The sequence below is a fragment of the Balaenoptera acutorostrata genome, chromosome 18 (genome assembly GCF_949987535.1).
Source record: "Balaenoptera acutorostrata chromosome 18, mBalAcu1.1, whole genome shotgun sequence".
NCBI lineage: Eukaryota > Metazoa > Chordata > Mammalia > Artiodactyla > Balaenopteridae > Balaenoptera > Balaenoptera acutorostrata.
This window is the reverse complement of record NC_080081.1, coordinates 73,266,236-73,284,596: the sequence shown is the minus strand read 5'-3', so window position 1 is coordinate 73,284,596 and position 18,361 is coordinate 73,266,236. Positions and strand designations below refer to the sequence as shown.

Below are 18,361 nucleotides of genomic sequence, written 5' to 3'. Positions count from 1 at the left end.
CGCGCCGCCGAACTACCGACCCGAAAGAGAAGGTCCCCGCGTCTCAGCCTTATGTATCGTACTGATCGGAACTTTCCAGAATCTGCGGCATTTACTCACCGGCGCCTCCACCGGCCCCTCCACGTGCCACTTCCGCTTCCTTCTTCTCGAGCCTTCTCGAAAGATTCCACCCAATGGGTGGCTGGTCCCTCTGGGGACGGCCGCCGTTGCCATGGCAGCAGGACAGCCCTTCCGACGCTATTGGCTCAAGCTGGCCAAGCTGACACGCCTACGCCCCGCCCGCCCTAGCCTGAGGCTCTTTGCTGTCTTAATAAAACGGGCAACGAAGAATGACTCGAAAAATCGTAATCTTCGTTATTTACTAGTGGGCGATGGTATCTGACCCTTAGACTCGAAGGAGAAGCTGGGCGAGCGGAGACACACCCCCCTCCTGCAGAGACCCGAGACCCCCGGACTCCAGAGAGGTCGGCCCGCTGTCAGGAGAGCGTGTCGGGAACCGTAGTTCGACTGGGAGACCGTGTCGCCTTGCATGCTGGGATGTGTAGTCCCGGTCGCAGTGCGGGCTGGGAGCCGGCTTTGTCTTGGGGGACTCGCGGGAGAGGGGGAGCTTCCCTTTATCGCTTTTCGCTCGTTTTCCAGCCACAGCGTTATTTTGTTTGCCTGCTTGTTCGGTATTCGCTTCTATTATTGTCTAGATTACCCCACGGCTGGTGAATTATGAATTAGAAAAAGGAGTTTACGTTTCAACTTTTAGTAACAAGCGTAAGGGTTTGTGTTAAATATTCTTGTATTCATCAGCGGCAGGATATTCTTTTGTGGAATAAAATGTCAGGGTTCTGTGGGTTTTGGTTTTTTTAAGCGAATTTTAGGTGTGGCGTAATTTGGAAAGCTCTCTGTGGTATCACTTTCTGTTTATTTTTGATACAGCTGACTTGAACGGACCTTGTTCTGCCCCGCCACTCCCGAGTCATAAATTATAAGTTTTGCTTCTTGCTTGATCAGAGTCAGCTTTTGTTTCTTTCCCTGAAAAGCGATATCCCTATTAACTTATTTTCAATAATGAGATGAGCATAAAAAGAAAAAAAAAGGGGGGGGGGACTCTGCTGGTATTGTCAGGTCTTTTCTACCCTTCAGTGTCCTTTTAAGTTTGCTCCTTGCTGCCGCTCCCTCAGGGACGTAGGAATACATATGAAATCTGTAGGAATTTCGACCTGAAGTTAGAAAAATTAAGAGTATGGCAGTCTTTAGGAGGTTAAATCAGAGACAAGGCTAAAAGGCCAGGTTTATGTTGCATACAAAATCAATTGTATGTTTGACCCGGCAGTTAGACAAAAGGTACTTAATCCTTACGTGCTTCAGTTAACTCACCTTTAAGGTGGAGAGAATTTAATAAAATAGTCTCTAAAGGTGACTGTATTCATAAATTTGAAAATATAGTTAGCTATAATTATTTTTGGTTTGCTTTACAAAAACTTCTTGACTCCCCCGCCCTCATTTTTTTTTTTTTTTTGGCATATGAAAACCTTATATTAAAATCCATGAAATCATAGCATTTTTGAACAGAAATAGAACTTAGAGATTTTTTGGTCTGCTTCCCACATTTTTATAGGAAGCTTGTGCAGAAAGGAGAAAGGAACAGTTCTAGGTCTTTGGAGCCAGACAGATTTGGATCAGATTCAAATCCTGGGGCAATACTGATATGCTTTATAGTACAGCTTGTGAGAGCCCCTGGAGTTCGACTTCATGGGCTTGAATCTTGTCTATGTATACTTCTTATTAATTGGCCAGCTCTGTGACCTTGAGATAATTACCAAGACTTCCTATGTGCCACCTCACAGGATATGTGTAATGACTGAAGGGCTATGTAAAGCACTAAACATGTGTCATTATTATCTGATATCCGTTTAATATTCTTTGAATTCTTCCTGGGGCTTCAGTTTCAACATGGGTAAAATGGACATATACCTATCTTGTTGGGAGTTTGGAAGGATTAGATACAAATAAAACATCTAGTTTGGTAATAGATATTCAGTAAGTTGTAGTCATAGCAGTAGTAATACTAGTCAAGAAAAGCCAGTACCAGAACTTTTAGCTCAACTTGTACTGTTGTGAATGCCGATTTTGTGTAGCCCCCTTTTATATTTAATCAGTCCACTTTAACTATTTATTTACTAGAACAGGTGAATGAGTAGGGGCCATATGAACTACCACATTTATTATCTAATAATGCATTTATGATGTTCTTAGAATCCTTGTCATTTTTATTATTTTATTACATTTTATTTGTTTTGATTTATTACGTTTTTAATATATACACAATTTCTCATACTATTTCTACCACAGTGTCAGAAATTGTAGAATAAAACCAGATAAAAGTCATCCCAACCAATTGCTATCTTGTTGTAGATCCAGAAGTAAACAGGGAATTAAGGTGACTTTATCCTAAGTCTGCTAGCAGCTACCATTGCAGTTATTGGGTTTTTCCCCCATATTTGTCTTAGAGAACAAAGAGGGTTCTCAAACCTGGAAGCAGAGACAGCTCCCAAAGAACAACAACAAAAAGACAAAATATGCAAATGTAAAAGAAAAAAGCTCAAATAAAAATGCCTCTTAGAGAATGTGCAGTAGATGTGAAGAGCTGTGACAGGCGCTTCCTTGGAAGGAAGGAAGTGATGGGCAAAGAGTGGCTATATAGATAGACTAATATACATGAAAGTGCTTATTACCGTCAACTTCCCGTGTGAGTCAGTATTCTTGTGGTCTCCTCTGTGTTCAGCATGGTGTCGGGTGCTGGAGGTTACAGGAGTTCAAGCTTGTTCTAAATCAGGGTGCCTTTTGTACAGCTTGTCTGTAATGCCAGTACGTCTGAATGCCCAGATATCTGAAATCTTGTCCATTGCAGCCTCTTTCAGTGTTTTCTTTCTAAAGTTTTTTTTTCTTCTCATATATTAACTTGAAATTTATTCTTTAAAAATTAATTGGTACTGGGACTTCCCTGGTGGTCCAGTGGGTAAGACTCTGAGCTCCCAATGCAGGGGCTCTGGGTTCGATCCCTGTTCAGGGAACTAGATCCTGCATGCATGCCGCAACTAAGAAGTCCGCATGCCTCGACTAAGACCCGGCGCAGCCAAAATCACTCAATAAATATTTTTTAAAAAAATTTAATTGGTACCCATAAAATCTATTTTGTCTTGTTTTTAAGTTATATTAGAAAGAATGATCACCTAAAAATAGTAATACATGGAAAAATCCTGAAGGAAACAAAGACTATATGTCTTTTTTCTTCTAACCTACAAAGGATCATAATATTTTACAACAACTGTGGTTAACAAAAACTCAGATTATAGGATTAATGTTCATATCTGCCCCTCCAAGCTCACTGAGAACTACTTTCCCCCTGGAGCACCATGGCCTTTTATCCTACAAGGCTTCTGTGCTTGTCTGGCCTGTCTAGAAAGCTCTTCCTCAGGCTCTTGGCTAGGGCAGCTCCTTCTCATCCTTCAAGGCTCAGTATAAATCTCGTCTCCCACAGAGGAAGATTCTGAATGCCAACCAATAAGCACATCACCCTTCCCGAAGGAATACCCAGTGTTTGTTTAGTTATTAAGGTGAGCCTGGCGCCAAGGGTGGTCACTGATTGGCTTGAGCCAATCAGTACATTCATTTCCCTTGACCACAGTCATTGGTTCAGGGGTGGGCCCGTGACCTACTCAGCCCAACCAGGGGACTCTGTGTACCATCACGTAGAAAGCAGGGATGGGAACCTTTCCTCTCTACTCCTCTCCATCTCCATGCCCTCCACCTCCTCCTGTTTCCTCCAGGCAAGGTCTTGTGAGGTTATGACTATTACAACGCCCTTACTACAGACCTGAAAAGGAAGCTGGCATACGGAGTTGTACAGAAGTTGGAGCCAGTGGCATAAGCCAACCCTGAAACCCACCCTACCTCTGGATTTAAATTGCGTGAACCATACGTTTCCTTACTGCTTAGGCCAGCTTGAGTTGGGAGTTTGTTAGTTGCTGACAAAAACATCCTAATTTCCTCTGCAAGGTAGGTATTCCTTGGCTCTATTATCCGAAGCATCTCCTGGTTACCCAGTTACCCTGTATTGTTAATCCGTTTATTTCTTTTCCAATATATACCACAAACTGCAGTTACTTATTTATTTATGTATGCATTAACTTATTTTTTCTCTTTCAGTTGTATGGTTCAGGAAGGCAGTGACCTTATAAACTTATTAGGAAAAAGGGACATGTATCAGCTTTCCTCTAATACAGGGTTTTTCAACTGTTGACATATTAGGGCAGGTAGTTCTTGGTTGTGTGGGGACTGTCCTGTGCATTGTAGGATGTTTAGCAGCAGCCCAGGCCTCTACCCACTAGATACCAGTAGCAGCACCCCTCGCCCCCAAAGTTGTGCCAGATTGAGAACCATAGCTGTAAGATTTTATTTAAGCTTCACTGGAACAAAAAAGGTATAGTCTTAGGACATGTTTTTGAGAGAAAAAGTATGTTTGATTTCTGAACCACAGAGACTAAGATGGGAAGAACGATGGCCTCATTATGAATGAGTCAGGCAACGCCAGCCTGTATTTGGTCCAATAGGTGCAGAGGGATAGGATGCCTTCCGTTTAGCTACAGGACATGCTTGTTGTGAAAATGTGCCCTACCCGCTCCAAGGAGTTCATTTTGACTGTGGTTGAGAAGTATTTTTGTGATTATAAACTATTTCCCTCAGACAAGTATGCATAACTCACCACTTTTCTTTGGCTTAGTTTCCTTGCTTGTGAAATAATAATTTGAATGCCTGCACAGTTACTGAAAATTATTAAATAATTCTTACATTTATGGTTACCTTAACCATTCTGTTTTAGTAGAAAAAAGAAAGAAATTTAGTGTTTGGATAACCAGGATCATTGCTGCCGTACATACCATTCTGATTTTTCACCCTGAAAACTAAATTCACATGCTATAAATAGATCCCTCTTTTCCTCTTCTCTTTGTTTGTTCAGCACATGGGAGAAAAAGCAAAGGGACAAAGAGGATCCTGTGTCTTCTCTATTCTGAACTATAATGGGGGTAAGTTCAAAGTTCTTACACTTAAAGATGAGTCATTTCAGTACAGACTATTTGGATTTGCCCTGTTGAAAGGAAGCATCTTCCTTTCAGAGAGGAAATAACCACCAAAGTGTTGGTTTTTTTTTTTTTTTTTTTGAACCAGATAGACTCTGAGACCAGGATGTGTCTGAGCTCCAGAGGTGTTAGCATTTATGATGGATGCCGTTGGTGGGTGGTACATCAGGTTCTTGGAACCGAGGGTGTATTCAGTTCCTCCAACAAATTAATAATCCACTCGGGAGGGTGGGAGTGGTAGAATGAATAACATTTTCAGGCTGTGTTTTTATTGGACAAGTGGGAGTTCTTACATCATTTGTGCCAAGTGAAATGAAATCCCTTCTTCGACACTTGGGGAGAGCTGGCTACCTGATTGTAAAGTGAAATCTTGGCAAGGATGGATAGAATCACAAAGAGTCAGTTGTCTCGTGGTGAACAACTAGAATAATGTGGGAAAGAGAGAGACGTGAGACCTGAGAGTCATGCAAATTCAAGTTACTTTAATTCCTCAACACAAAGGAGAAACAGCAAAAAGGGTATTTCTTGCCAATTCTGAAAGACAAGGCACTCCAAAATAATTGCACATGACTTCCAACTGCTTTCTACATCAGCAAGCATAAGGCTTAAGGTATGTTCGAAGGAATGAGTAAAGCATTGAAGAAGATGTATCCCTCTAACCTCCTAGAGAGGGGAAAACACAGTTACTGTTGGGAAGCTGATATTGCCGACTAACAACCCTGAAACCAGATATTTAAATTCTGAAATGTTCAGTCTTTTTCCTGAGGAAGTTTGTAAACTGTTATTTTTCTTTCTTTCTTTCTTTCTTTTTTTTTTCTTTTTTCTTTTTTTTTTTTTGGTCATGCTGCATGGCTTGAGGGATTTCAGTTCCCTGACCAGGGATTGAACCCCTGCCCTCAGCAGTGAAAGCACTGAGTCCTAACCACTGGACCGCCAGGGAACTCCCTGTAAATTGTTTTTTTTCATTTTAAAGAAAGTACACTCCACAAATATGTTATTGCTCTTTAGTTTATGCTTGCAAAGCCTCTCTTCTGAGGAGTTCACAATTTATGAACTCTTTTCATTTTTTGACTATATAAATTCTTCCCCTTCACCAACTGAAGAATGTCACTCGCCATCCAGCTCTACAAGGATTAAGTCATTAGCCGCTGCTGTCACTGACCTTCAACACACCTTGAAAGGAGTTGACAGAGGTCAGGATGAGGCAGTCTGTGCTCTGGGAGAGCTGGCGGAACAGGCCTTTAGAAAGATATTTTCAGGAGAAAAGTTTATGAACCCAATTTCTTACATCTTCCCATACTTAGAAAACACTAAAAGCATTAAGATTTTTGTGCCTTGTGGCCAGCAGTAACCTTGTACCAAGATGTGTGCTTGATTGCACCTGTCCCTTCTCCAAAATCACAGGAGCAGGACCCCAGGGTCCTCCCCACCTCCCCCCATGTCCTCCGCCTGCCTTTTGTCTGTGGAAAATCTTTAGCCAAAGAATAAGTTTAATCAGAGAAGTGAGAAATTGCAGAAACAAAGGGAAACAGCCCAACAAGACTAAATAATAATTGTTTAGTCATTAAGCATAGTCTAGGACCTTTAGTTCCTCTTCAAGGGCTATAAATCTAAGCCCTATCCTGTGAGCTGTCTTATGGATACTGAAACCCCTACCAGGTGGAAGAAGTTAACTACCTGATGACCAGGCTGTAGCCATGACAGAAGCCGCCACAATTCTGAGGACTGGCCTCAAAGAAATGAGAACAAACTGACCCTGGAACTAAAGACTAACTACATTTAAAGCAATCGCGATGACGCTGGTCAGACCACTGCATGACTGACTTCAAGATGCCTGTCAGAGCTGGCTGTGACTGTGCTGTTTCTCCAGGTAGCCCCCTCCCTCTATGTATACGGCTCTTGCCCCCTGATTGTCTGTGAGGGGAATTGGCCTTTGGATAGGAGTCCACCCTCCCTCCCCACCCCAGTCCCAGTTGCTGACCTCCAAAATAAAGCAAACTTCCCTTTCCACCAACCTTGCCTAGTTACTGGCTTTTGAGCAGCAATCAGCCAGAACCCCACTTTCGGTAACATGCTGACCTCCTCCCTTACCTCTTGGGAGCCGTTCCTCAGAGCTCTCTGAAAGACTGTCTCCCCGGCTATTGTCCTCAGTAAGTCCCCAGATGAAACTGAAACTCACAGCTATCAGGTTGTGCATTTTTATTTCAGTTGACACCTTTGTCTCTGAAGGGAGGGAACAGGGTCAGCCCAAGACAAAAATCAGGAAAGTCTGTCTTTAGCTCCTGACACCTGCCTCTCTATACCTGTCTCCAGCCTCCTCATTTACTATTAGCTGTGTCTCCTAACTGTCCCGGAATGTAGATCCCTGATCACCCACTGCCAAGGTTCTTAAGCCCTGCACGCATGTTCTGTTCCTGTCCAATTTCTTCTTGGCCTTCCAAGGGCTGAGGGGCCTAACGAGCAAAAGGCATCCCCAGTCCTGTCTTACATCATCAACTGTAAAAAAGTGCCCTTCTCTCCTGGAACAAACCACAGCAGACCATTTTCCCCTCTGTCCCTGCACTGGCCTTGCTTGGTCTTCCAACGGTGAGGACACGTCCTAAGGAGGAGCAGAACGGATCTAGGCTCATTACCACTGGGGCAGCGATGAAAGAAAAGGACTTTTTTGTTTCCTGAGAGTACGGAAGCCCCACTTTCACTACTGTGACCTATGACATGTCCTTGAGGATGGCATTTGTCCTTGAACAGAATCAGAACTCTTCCCTAGGCAGAGTAAAGTGTGTCTGTTTGCAAGGGAATGACGGGGTGCTTGGCAGGAAGGGGGGAGGGGGGACCCCAGTACTGAATCCTTCCGGGATCGGTTCCAAGTACCTCGTTGACTTTTTTCAGTAGCAGTGGGGCTCCAGGAAATTAATCATGCGTGATGCAATAAAACCAACACGGCCAGACCTTTGTGCTTTTAAACATGTCCTTACAGATTACATAATGAAAATGCCTGTTAGCCTTCAGCTTGACGTGATTTTTCCTAATTAGTCAACTCTGCACGCTTGGCTTCACCTACAACGGATGAGCACCTCCGGCGTGCAAGGCCTTCGCTTTGACTGGAGACATGGTGAGGACCGGCCCGAGGCCCTGCCCTCAGGAAGCTGAAGGGGAAGCAGCTTTTAGGACAAGGTTCAGGGCCCGGCTGGCCGGGCTGTGGATTCAGTGTTGCAGTGAGAGTTTCAAGACAGCACACTAGGCTCTGTGTCTGGAGTCAGATGGATCTGGGTGTAAGTCCTGGCCCACAACCTCTCGTGGGTGTGTTTCTTAACCTCTGTGAAAGCGTACCTGTAATGTGGATAGGAAACCTACCACATTGTGGCTTTGCGGAGACCAGTTAAATAATACAACGTAAGCAAGGTGCCTGCCATAAGAACGGAGCACGATGAACAGCAGCTGCGGTTGTTATTGCCTGATGACTTGACCTCCTGCTCACCAGAGACACCGCCACACTTCCTTCCCCTCATAATCCTCTCCCAGCACGACAACACACAACGGCTTACCCTTCCTCATCTTTCGCAGGGTGCCGCTTCTGTGGCATCGCTGCTCAGACAATCGACAGTCACAGATTTCAAAAAGTTCGGTAGATCTGTGTTAATATCTTCGCGGATCATTCAAAATCAGAGAATCAAATTTTAGCAGGGAGATTTAAATGCCTCCTTTCTGCTGTGAGAGAGTCTTGAGAAGATTCTGAATGCCATAGAGTTTAACTTTGTCAGTGTCCTGGAAAGATTAACTTTATTTTTTTTTTAAACCTTTATTTCTATTACATGGTTCTTAAAGCCCTTTCCCAGTGTTATTTTATAACACATTACATTTCTGCTTAGCAGATCGCTCTAGTGACACTGGCACATTTTCTAAAGGAATGTTACAATACCACGCACTGCAAGGGCTAGTCAGCCGCCCTTGTTCAGCGCGGGAAGTTTCCCCAAGTCTAGCCATTCATCCATTCATCCGACAAATATTTGTGGAATTCCTTCCATAAAAAGCCATTATGTAAGAGTGTTACAGTTGATTCAAAGATTCATTATCAACAAAAAATGTTTGCCTACCTGCTGGGGTGAGGGATGCAGGGAGATATAAGTGAAAGGCCACAGGGAGGTGTAGGTGAAACCAAGGACTTAGGGACCAGAGAGAGCTATGACCAAACCTCACTCTCTAACTTTGTGACTCTAGGAAGCAGCTTAAGCTCTCTGAGCCTCAACATCTTCATTTTCAGAAGGTGGATCCACCATCTGTCATTCAACAAACATGTCCACTGTGTGCTAGGTACGTCTCCTTGTTAAATTCATTTACTTATGATCTCCTGTTAAATACCACAGTGCTCTGAGACATCTAGCCAGTAGATCCTCAACAAATGCTATTTTGTGTTATCCTGTCCTTCTAACTTATATATTCATTTACTAAACTTTGGGGACTTCCCTGGTGGTCCAGGGGCTAAGACTCCGGGCTCCCAATGCAGGGGGCCTGGGTTCAATCCCTGGTCAGGGAACTAGATCCCACAGGCATGCCGCAACTAAGAGTTCTCATGCTGCAACTAAAAAAATCCTGCGTGCCGCAACTAAGACCAAGCACAGCCAAATAAATATTTTAAAAAGTAAATGAATAAATAAGTAAATTTTGAACCAAGCCCAGTGCTAGGAAGCAAAAAGAGATAAAGACCACACCTCAAGCTTCCCACTCTAGTTGGGGACACAACCCCTAAACAGATAATTATCCAGGAATCATTGTAATGACAGCGCTGTGCATGGAACATCATTGGAACATTACTGTTGGAACAATAATTGGAAAAGAAGTGAGACCCTAGCCCAGCCTGGGGCAAGGGTGTGGGAGGGGCAATAAGTTGTTGACCCCTGAGCTGAGGTGGGCAGCTGGAGGAAGGGTCCCCCATCTCAGGTCCAAATGTGCAGATGCACAGGAGGTGCTGATAGCTGTGAGGACAAGCAGGTTTCTGAAATAAGGAAGGGACAACAATGATGTAAAAACGTAAGCACATCAGAGTGAACACATACTGTGTGTTTCCAGACTGCCTCTGAGTATGAAACTGTAAGCATTCCAAGTCATAGCACTGGCTCTCCAGGAAATTGATCTGCGCAAGTGAAACCCATATGCCCAAATCTTTGTGTTTTTATTTTTAATTTTTTAATTAATTAATTAATTTTCTGGCCGCACCGCATGACATGTGGGATCTTAGTTCCCCGGCCGGGACGGAACCCGCGCCCCCTGCAGTGGAAGCATGGACTGCCAGGGAAGTCCCTTTGTGTTTCTAATATGTCCTCACAAATTACATAATGGAAATACCTATCCGCTTGACTTTTTTTTTTTTTTTCCCAATTTGCACTTTCCTCATTTGGAGTAATCTGGATGAACCCAGTTCACCTGACTGGGGCTTTTAAAAAAGCGTGATGTAGTCACGTGGTTGGTGAAACTTTCTAATAACATCAAGATGGTGCTTCGTGTCCTGACTGGAGGAGGGTGACCCGCTGCCCTCCTGGCTCGAGCCACTCACTACACCCCTGACCCAAACCCAACGGCCACCTGGAACAGGACCAGTGAGGGGATTCAGTGGGCTTACAGCAGACACAGCGTGACCACAGCCAGGAGAGCAGGTGAGCCATGGGAAAAAAATCTCTGTTAAAACATTTGTGGGTTAAGAGCAAACCCGAGTGTATCTGAGACCAGAGGAGTCGAAGTGTAAATAAATTGTAGAAATGAGGATGCTTATGCAGAGAGTAGGAATCCTAGAAACGTGAATTTATTCTCTTTGCCACCCAGGGGAGCCAGAGATTCATGAAAATCGTACACAAAGCTGCCTAAGTTAAGAGCCAGGGACGAGAAATGTAGTATTTCAGTTTGGGCTTTTGCAACTTCAGGCAACAAGCAGACAACCAACCAACAAAAAAGAACAAAAAAGGAGAATGTATTGATTCACGTAACTTGAAAGTTTTGAGGTGCATCTGATTTGGGCTCAGCCATATCCAGGGGCCCAGGTGGGCTCATCATGACTTGCCGCAACTTTCTTTATCCACCTCTCATGTGAGCTTTGCCCCCGCGATGCATTCCTTCCATCGTGGGCCTTGCTCAGGTGGGGGCAAAGCCAGGCCCAGCTCCAGCTTGACGTAGTACTTACCCCTGGGAGGAGGAGAGGGGGTGGGCGTCAGGCACGTTTTCCAGAGAACCTCCCAGGTCTCGCTGAGCCGGGTGCTTTGTATTTCATCCTCGTTTTACAAATAAGACTCAGCTGGATTAAGTGATTCCCCGAACTGTGAAGCGGTTAAGTGGTGGAGCCGGGTGTTAAACACGGAAGCCTGTGCTTGCTCAGTAGGGGCGGGGGAGTGATGGGGACGGTCCTGGAGGCTTTGGCTGGCAGGGTGGAGGGTGAGAGGGGTGGATATGGGTGCAGGTGGGTGTGAGGAAACAGAACGTGCTTTTAGGTCATTCTTCCCTTTCTTCAAGCACAGCCTAAGTCATAACATCCCCAACAGGTGAGTCCCAAAGACTGGGACAGAATTTTCACTCCATCAGGGGCGCAGGGCAGTCTGCGGGGATGGAGTGGGGAGGCTTCAGGAGGGTTGGCGGGGACAGTACTCCTGTGGGAGCCCGCACGGGGCGGGGCCCAGCCCTCCCCTGGGGAAAGGGCACGGAGGGTCCGCCGGCTGCTCTCAGGCGGTGAGGCTGGCCCAGGAGGTCCTCTTACCCTCTGGAGCCCCGCAGCCTCGGGGCTCCCATTTCCCTGTTAGTTGGAACCGAGCTGCTAAGTCTGGTGTGTGTGGAGGGGGGCGCTGCCTTGAGTCCAGAGGGGTGGGAACAGCCCACAGAGATGACACCCGAGGCCAGTGGGGGCAGAGTAGGGGGCCGACCGGAAGGACGGGAATTAACTGTGCGTAGAGTGACTGAATTGCGATCTAGAGGTCTCTAGAAAACAAGGGTTTCTCAGCAAGCAAAGCTGACGCTCCAGCTTCTCCTTGAATGGTCGAGAATGTTCAGGAGAACGCTAGGTAATGGGAAATGAGGTAATGTCCAGAGCACAGGTGACCTGGAGACAGATGAAAGCCGAAGCCCGAGGAAGCCAGGCCTCGCTCTCGAAAATTTAATCCATCTGTGACTTGACTCTAGTTATTGTAAGAGCACAGCCCAAGCCTTACAGTAACTGGTTTTATGCGCTTTGGATTTCTTTGCTTTCTTTTGATTTTACCTAAGAATTTAAAAATATTATATTTTGTTTTAGTTGGAAGGAAGGGAGGGAGGGAGGAAGGAAGGAAGAAAGAAACAAAGAAAGAAAGAAAGAAAACAATCACACACACACAAACACACAAGACTTTTGTGAGCTGTGTTAGGGTTGATGACATTTGGATGGCGCCCAGGTCCCGTCTCGCCACTGTCACCTCCTTAGTTTCTGTAGAGACAAGATCAGGCAAAGGGGACCCCATTGCTGTGAGGCTTTTGCTTCAAACCCCAGTGTAGAAATCTACTGGTAGTGAAGGAGATCCTTTTGCTGCGGCTACCAGCAGACCTGAGGGGCAGCCTGGGCTTTTGCCCCCACCCCCCACCCCCTGGATCCACACATATTTACTGCTCTGATAACCATTCAACAAACATTCATGGAGTGTCTACTACATGCCAGGCACTGTTCTAGGCACTTAGTCTTTAGCAGTAAAGAACACACAGAAATCCTTACCCTCATGTAGCTTACATTCTAAGATAGGGAGACTGACAGAAAAATGACAGCTGTGGTAAGCACCATGAAGAAAACTAAAGCAGAGTAAGGAGGGAACGGGTAGTACAGGGTAATGTGTGTGTGTGTGTGTGTGTGTGCGCGCGCGTGCGCGCACGCACACACGTGTATGCAATCCTACTTTAAATAGGATGGTAACAACTGAGCAGAGACCTGAAGGAAAGAGGGAGTGACATACAAATATCTGGGGAAGGGGTTCTGAACAGAGGGAACAACACATGCAAAGGCCCTGGGGTAGAAGCCTGGTTGGCAGGTTCAGTGAGTAGCAAGGAGGCCAGTGTGCCCTGAAGGGAGTGGCAGAGGCAAGAGTGACAGGCAAGGGGGTCGGAGAGGCATTTGGGATCATCTACGACCATCTGAGGCCTTATAGGCCAAAATAAGATCTTTTTTTTGCCCCTGAATGACATGTGAAGCCATTGGAGAGTTTGAGTAGAGAAGTGACATGAGACTTATGGCTCTCACAGGATCACTCGAGGCGCTGCACGGAGTCCAGAGCAACGTTGTTCAATAGAAATATAACATGAGCCACAAACGCAAGTCATATACATAATTAAAAGTTTTTTTCTAGTAGCCACGTTAACAAGTAAAAAGAAACAGGTGGAAATATTTTAATATATTGAATCTAATATACCTAATTTATTAAGAGTACAACCTGTGATCAACATAAAATGAGCTCATTAATACATTTTTTATATACTAAATCTTCAAAACCTGTTGTATATTTCACTCTTTCACCATCTCTTACTTTAGAAGAGTCACATTTTAAGTGCTTAATAGCCCTTCCTGGCTTGTGGTTATCCTGGGTAGCACAGGTCTACACTGCAGGGGGCAAGGGTGGAAACAGGGTCACCAGGTCGGATGTTCTTGAGATGGTGCAGATGAGAGAGAATGGTGAGGAAAGATGAGGCTGGGGGCAAAAGCACCCCGGGGATGAGCGATCCAGAGAAATAATAGCTGCTCCCTAAGGCAGAGGGTAGAACTCGCTGAAGCTCCCACCCCTGCTCGCTGTAGGGAGAAGGAGGAACCGTGCTGAGAACAACTCCAGGCCTGACACAGGGCCTCACATTGCAGGAGGGGACTCCAAAAGTAGACTTTCGGCTCTGGCTGAGCACTGTAATCCCATTCTCGTGACACTCCAGCACCAGTAAAGCCCCACCATCTCTAGATCCCCAGGTTATTATGGAGACTTGACCGTCTTATCAGCACTCTTCCCACACAGTGTGCCCTGGGGTGGGGAGTGGGCGGAAACTCTATTTTCCCTTTGAGGCCTGAATTTCCTGATTTGTGTTCTTGGCTTGTTAATCTCAAATGCATTCGATAGTCAGGTTGGGTCAACCATATTTCTTTCTTTTTTTTCTGTTCAGAATGTGTATTTATTTATTTATTTTTATTTACTTTTTCTTTTTTTTTTTTAAATCATTTTTATTGGAGTATAGTTGACTTACAATGTTCTGTTAGTTTCAGGTGTACAGCAAGGTGAATCAGTTATACATATACATATATCCGCTCTGTTTTAGATCCTTTTCCCATATAGGCCATTACAGAGTATGGAGTAAAGTTCCCTGTGTTATACAGTAGGTCCTTATTAGTTATCTATTTTATGTATAGTAGTGTGTATGTGTCAGTCCCAGTCTCCCAATTATTCCCGCCCTCCCCTTACCTCCCAGTAACAAGTTTGTTTTCTACATCGGTAACTCTGTCTCCGTTTTGTAGATAAGTTAATTTGTACCCTTTTTTAAGATTCCACATATAAACAATATCATATAATATTTATCTTTCTCTAACTTAGCTTACGCAGTATGACAATCTCTAGGTCCATCCACATTGCTGCAAATGGCATTATTTTGTTCTCTTTTTATGGCTAATATTCCATTGTATATACGTACCACATCTTTATCCATTCCTCGGTTGATGGACATTTAGGTTGCTTCCACACCTTGGTTATTGTAAACAGTGCTGCAATGAACATTGGGGTGCATGTATCTTTTCAAATTATGTTTTTTTCCAGATATATGCCCAGGAGTGGGATTGCTGGATCACATGGTAGCTAACCATATTTCTATTGCTCTCCAGAAAGAAGGTTAGGGGACAATCCTGGGTGCCCCTTCTAGCACCAAATTATGACTTTCATGGGTCTTAGGCGCTTTTGTCTTCATGGGCCCTTTTTCCCATAAAAAGTAAAAACTATATTTTACTAACCCATTGGTAAAAAGATGAATCTATTAATATTATATATTAAAACATTTTCTTTGACCTAAAGTTATTTTTTTCTTCTGATTTTAAAAGAAGATAAAACATTGTCCTGGGCCGCTAGAAGAACTGTGGGCCCCAGACACTGTGCGTCTGTGCCCAGCGGGGGAGTTGACCCTGGGCCCTTCACAGAATTATCCTCCCCCTTCCCTCCCACAGGAATCGATAGGGTGTTTGAGTCCCCCAAGACCTTTATGATGTGACCACTAAGCTGGCTCAAGGCAAGGCATTCGTTGCTCTACCCGGGGTCACACTCAACGACAGGCTGAGAACTCATCAGTAATTTGTTTCCATGCCCAACTGGATTTCCCTCAGTTTTACATAGTGAGCATCAGGTGTCAACGCAGCCTAGATAACTCAGGGCTAGTATCCAAAGTAACTCAAATTTTGCATCCACATATAACACTTTAACCCTTTCATTTTTTTTCCCCACAGAGAAATTAAAGTTGAAGGGACAAAAAAAAGATGTATTTTTTTTTCTTTTTCCTCTATTCTTCAAAATCTGGCCAGAGCAGTCACAGGTGCTTGGTGGATTCTGGATTCTTTTTTTTTTTTTTTAATACATTTATTTATTTATTTATTTATTTATTTTTGGCTGTGTTGGGTCTTTGTTTCTGTGCGAGGGCTTTCTCTAGTTGCGGCAAGTGGGGCCACTCTTCATTGCGGTGCGTGGGCCTTTCACTGTCACGGCCTCTCTTGCTGCGGAGCACAGGCTCCAGACGCGCAGGCTCAGTAGTTGTGGCTCGCGGGCCTAGTTGCTCCGCGGCATGTGGGATCTTCCTGGACCAGGGCTCAAACCCATGTCCTCTGCATTGGCAGGCGGATTCTCAACCACTGCGCCACCAGGGAAGCCCCTGGATTCTTTATTCAATTGCTCAGCCTTGGCACCTTCGACTGATGTAACCTCTTCAGTACCTCCCATGGGTGTCACTGGGGGGCGGTCACCTGTAGTTTGGTTCTCCTCCTTCCAGGTACCTTGTGGGATAATACTTTCCCTTTCAATTTGGACATGGCCACGTGACCTATTTTGGTCAACAGAATGGGAGCAGGAGTGTCGTGTGTTACCTCTTGGTGAAAGGCTTTAAGACAGTGTGTGTACGTGAGCACGTTCTCTTTCCCTGCCCTGGGTCCACCGTGTGGCAGAGATGGGGTGAAGACGTGTGTCTCTGAGTGAGGACACCAGAGGGCAGAACGCCCTGATATGGATGTGTGTTGTTTGTGCACAGAAATAGGCCTATATTTGTTTTTTGTGGGTGTTTTTTTTATTTGACAGTGAAGCAAATCTGAGGCTAGAACACTTCCATAGCTGTGTTTCTCCATTTCCAGGTCTCTTTTGTGTCTCACTTTTCTAAAGTTCTCTGAGGTCAGTATAAAACATAAGAATGTAACATCCTGGTTACACGCTGTAATATGGTTCAACCATGTTCAGTGTTCTGCTTGTGGTAACGTTTCCTAGAAAGGTTGACATATCCCCTCCCTCATGTGTGGCTTCGCAACTTACTTTGCCCAAAGAGATGTGAACAAAAATGATGTGTGTTTTGTTGTATTTTTTCCTCTTTTGGTATAACTGCCAAGGTCCCAGGCATAGGCTGCTCTGTCATCTTGGGACCTAGAATCAGAATGATGTGGAGTAGAACTTCAGCTGACCCTTGATAGACACTTAGTATGAGAGAGAAATAAATCTTTATTATGTAAGCCTCTGAGAGCTTGGGGGTCATTTGTTACTTCAGTATAGCACAGCCCAGCCTGACAGATACATAACCTCAAACCCATGAAATTTCAAAATCACCAGTAAATCATAGAACTGAATATTACCATTATTGGAGAAGAGGAATTTTCAGACCTTCTCATTTTCAGCCTCCCTCCCCATAGTGGATGGAATACTTTAATTCATCATATTTATCCTTACTTTCAAGCACCGTAGTGCTTCTGCAGAAGGAGAACTTGATGATCTGAATGATTAGAATTCAAGACATTCCCTGGCCTGGGTTTTGCTAGTGAGCTGTGTTGTTGGTCTTAAAAGTCTAGACTGACAAGACCTACTCCTTTTTTTTTACGTTCTGCCTCCTCAGGGCCCTGCTTGTCATTTCTCACCATTTGATTGCCTGGGCAAGTGGATTTGCTCTGCTCTACCGACCCAGGCACCTTAGACTTGGAAGGGAAGGATTGGAAGCAAAAGGCTTCTCTTAGCCTCCTGGCCTCAACCATATTCAGCCATATGCACCCAGCCTAACTCCAGCTCAGCAGTAGAGGTTGTCGTTCTAGCAGTTCTTCGGCTACTGTTCCTTGGGTGTAGGACACTTAGGAATAAATCCCAAGGGGGAAGGATGAAGGAGTGGTCTATTACCCTAAATGCCACCTCAAACCCTAAGCAGCTCCTTTAATAACATATACGATCTACTGTTAATTTCCTTATCTGTAGGGTTTCCCAGACAAAAGCAGCATTCCTAATAGCTCACCCATATTATTGTTTCCAAATACCCCTTAACAGGAATGTAATGCTGTCTTGAGGGAGAAGTAAACAGAGAACAAAATAAAGAATACGTGCTCAGTTAAGACTCTTTATGGAGTCTCTTTCAAGTTAGCTTTTTCTAAAAAAGAAAATATTGAAGGGGATGTTTTGGAGGTTTATTTGCAGGATGCTGGGAAATGATGCTCTAGAACTTCATGCAGAATCAACACTCCCCAGGCCCCTCCCCTCCGGGCAGGTGCACTCAGGCTCTCCTCAGAGAACTCACACAATTATTAACACGTTAATACATTGTTGCCTGATTAGCTTGGCCATCAGCACTATAATTTAAACAACTAGAATGAACATCATGAAGGACCACAACATAAGAGTAGTTTTTAAAGATTCTATTTTTTAACAAGTGTTCACTCTCAGATAATTCTCATAAGAAAAAGCACTGAGGGACTTCCCTGGTGGTCCAGCAGGTAAGACTCCACGCTTCCGATGCAGGCAGCCTGGGTTCAATCCCTGGCGGGGAACTTGATCCTGCATACCACAGCTAAGAAGTCCAAATGCCACAACTAAAAGATCCCTCATGCTGCAACAAGGATCCCGAGTGCCGCAACTAAGACCCGGTGCAGCCAAAATAAATAAATAAATAAATATTAAAGAAAAAAAAAAAAAAGGAAGAAAAGTTTGAGCCTTGAATGCCCAAACTGAATAGAATTTTCAGAAATGGGAATTGTGACTATT

General features: G+C 44.5%; 1 long non-coding RNA gene across 1 annotated transcript; it reads left to right on the top strand.

The window, feature by feature from the left end:
- The first annotated feature begins 5 nt into the window (after nucleotides 1-5).
- On the top strand, nucleotides 6-7,045 carry LOC130705603 (uncharacterized). The gene is made up of 5 exons (XR_009005882.1): nucleotides 6-464; nucleotides 3,533-3,608; nucleotides 3,822-4,050; nucleotides 5,012-5,078; nucleotides 6,792-7,045. It is a non-coding gene; the product is annotated as an uncharacterized LOC130705603 (long non-coding RNA).
- The last annotated feature ends 11,316 nt before the right edge of the window (nucleotides 7,046-18,361 follow it).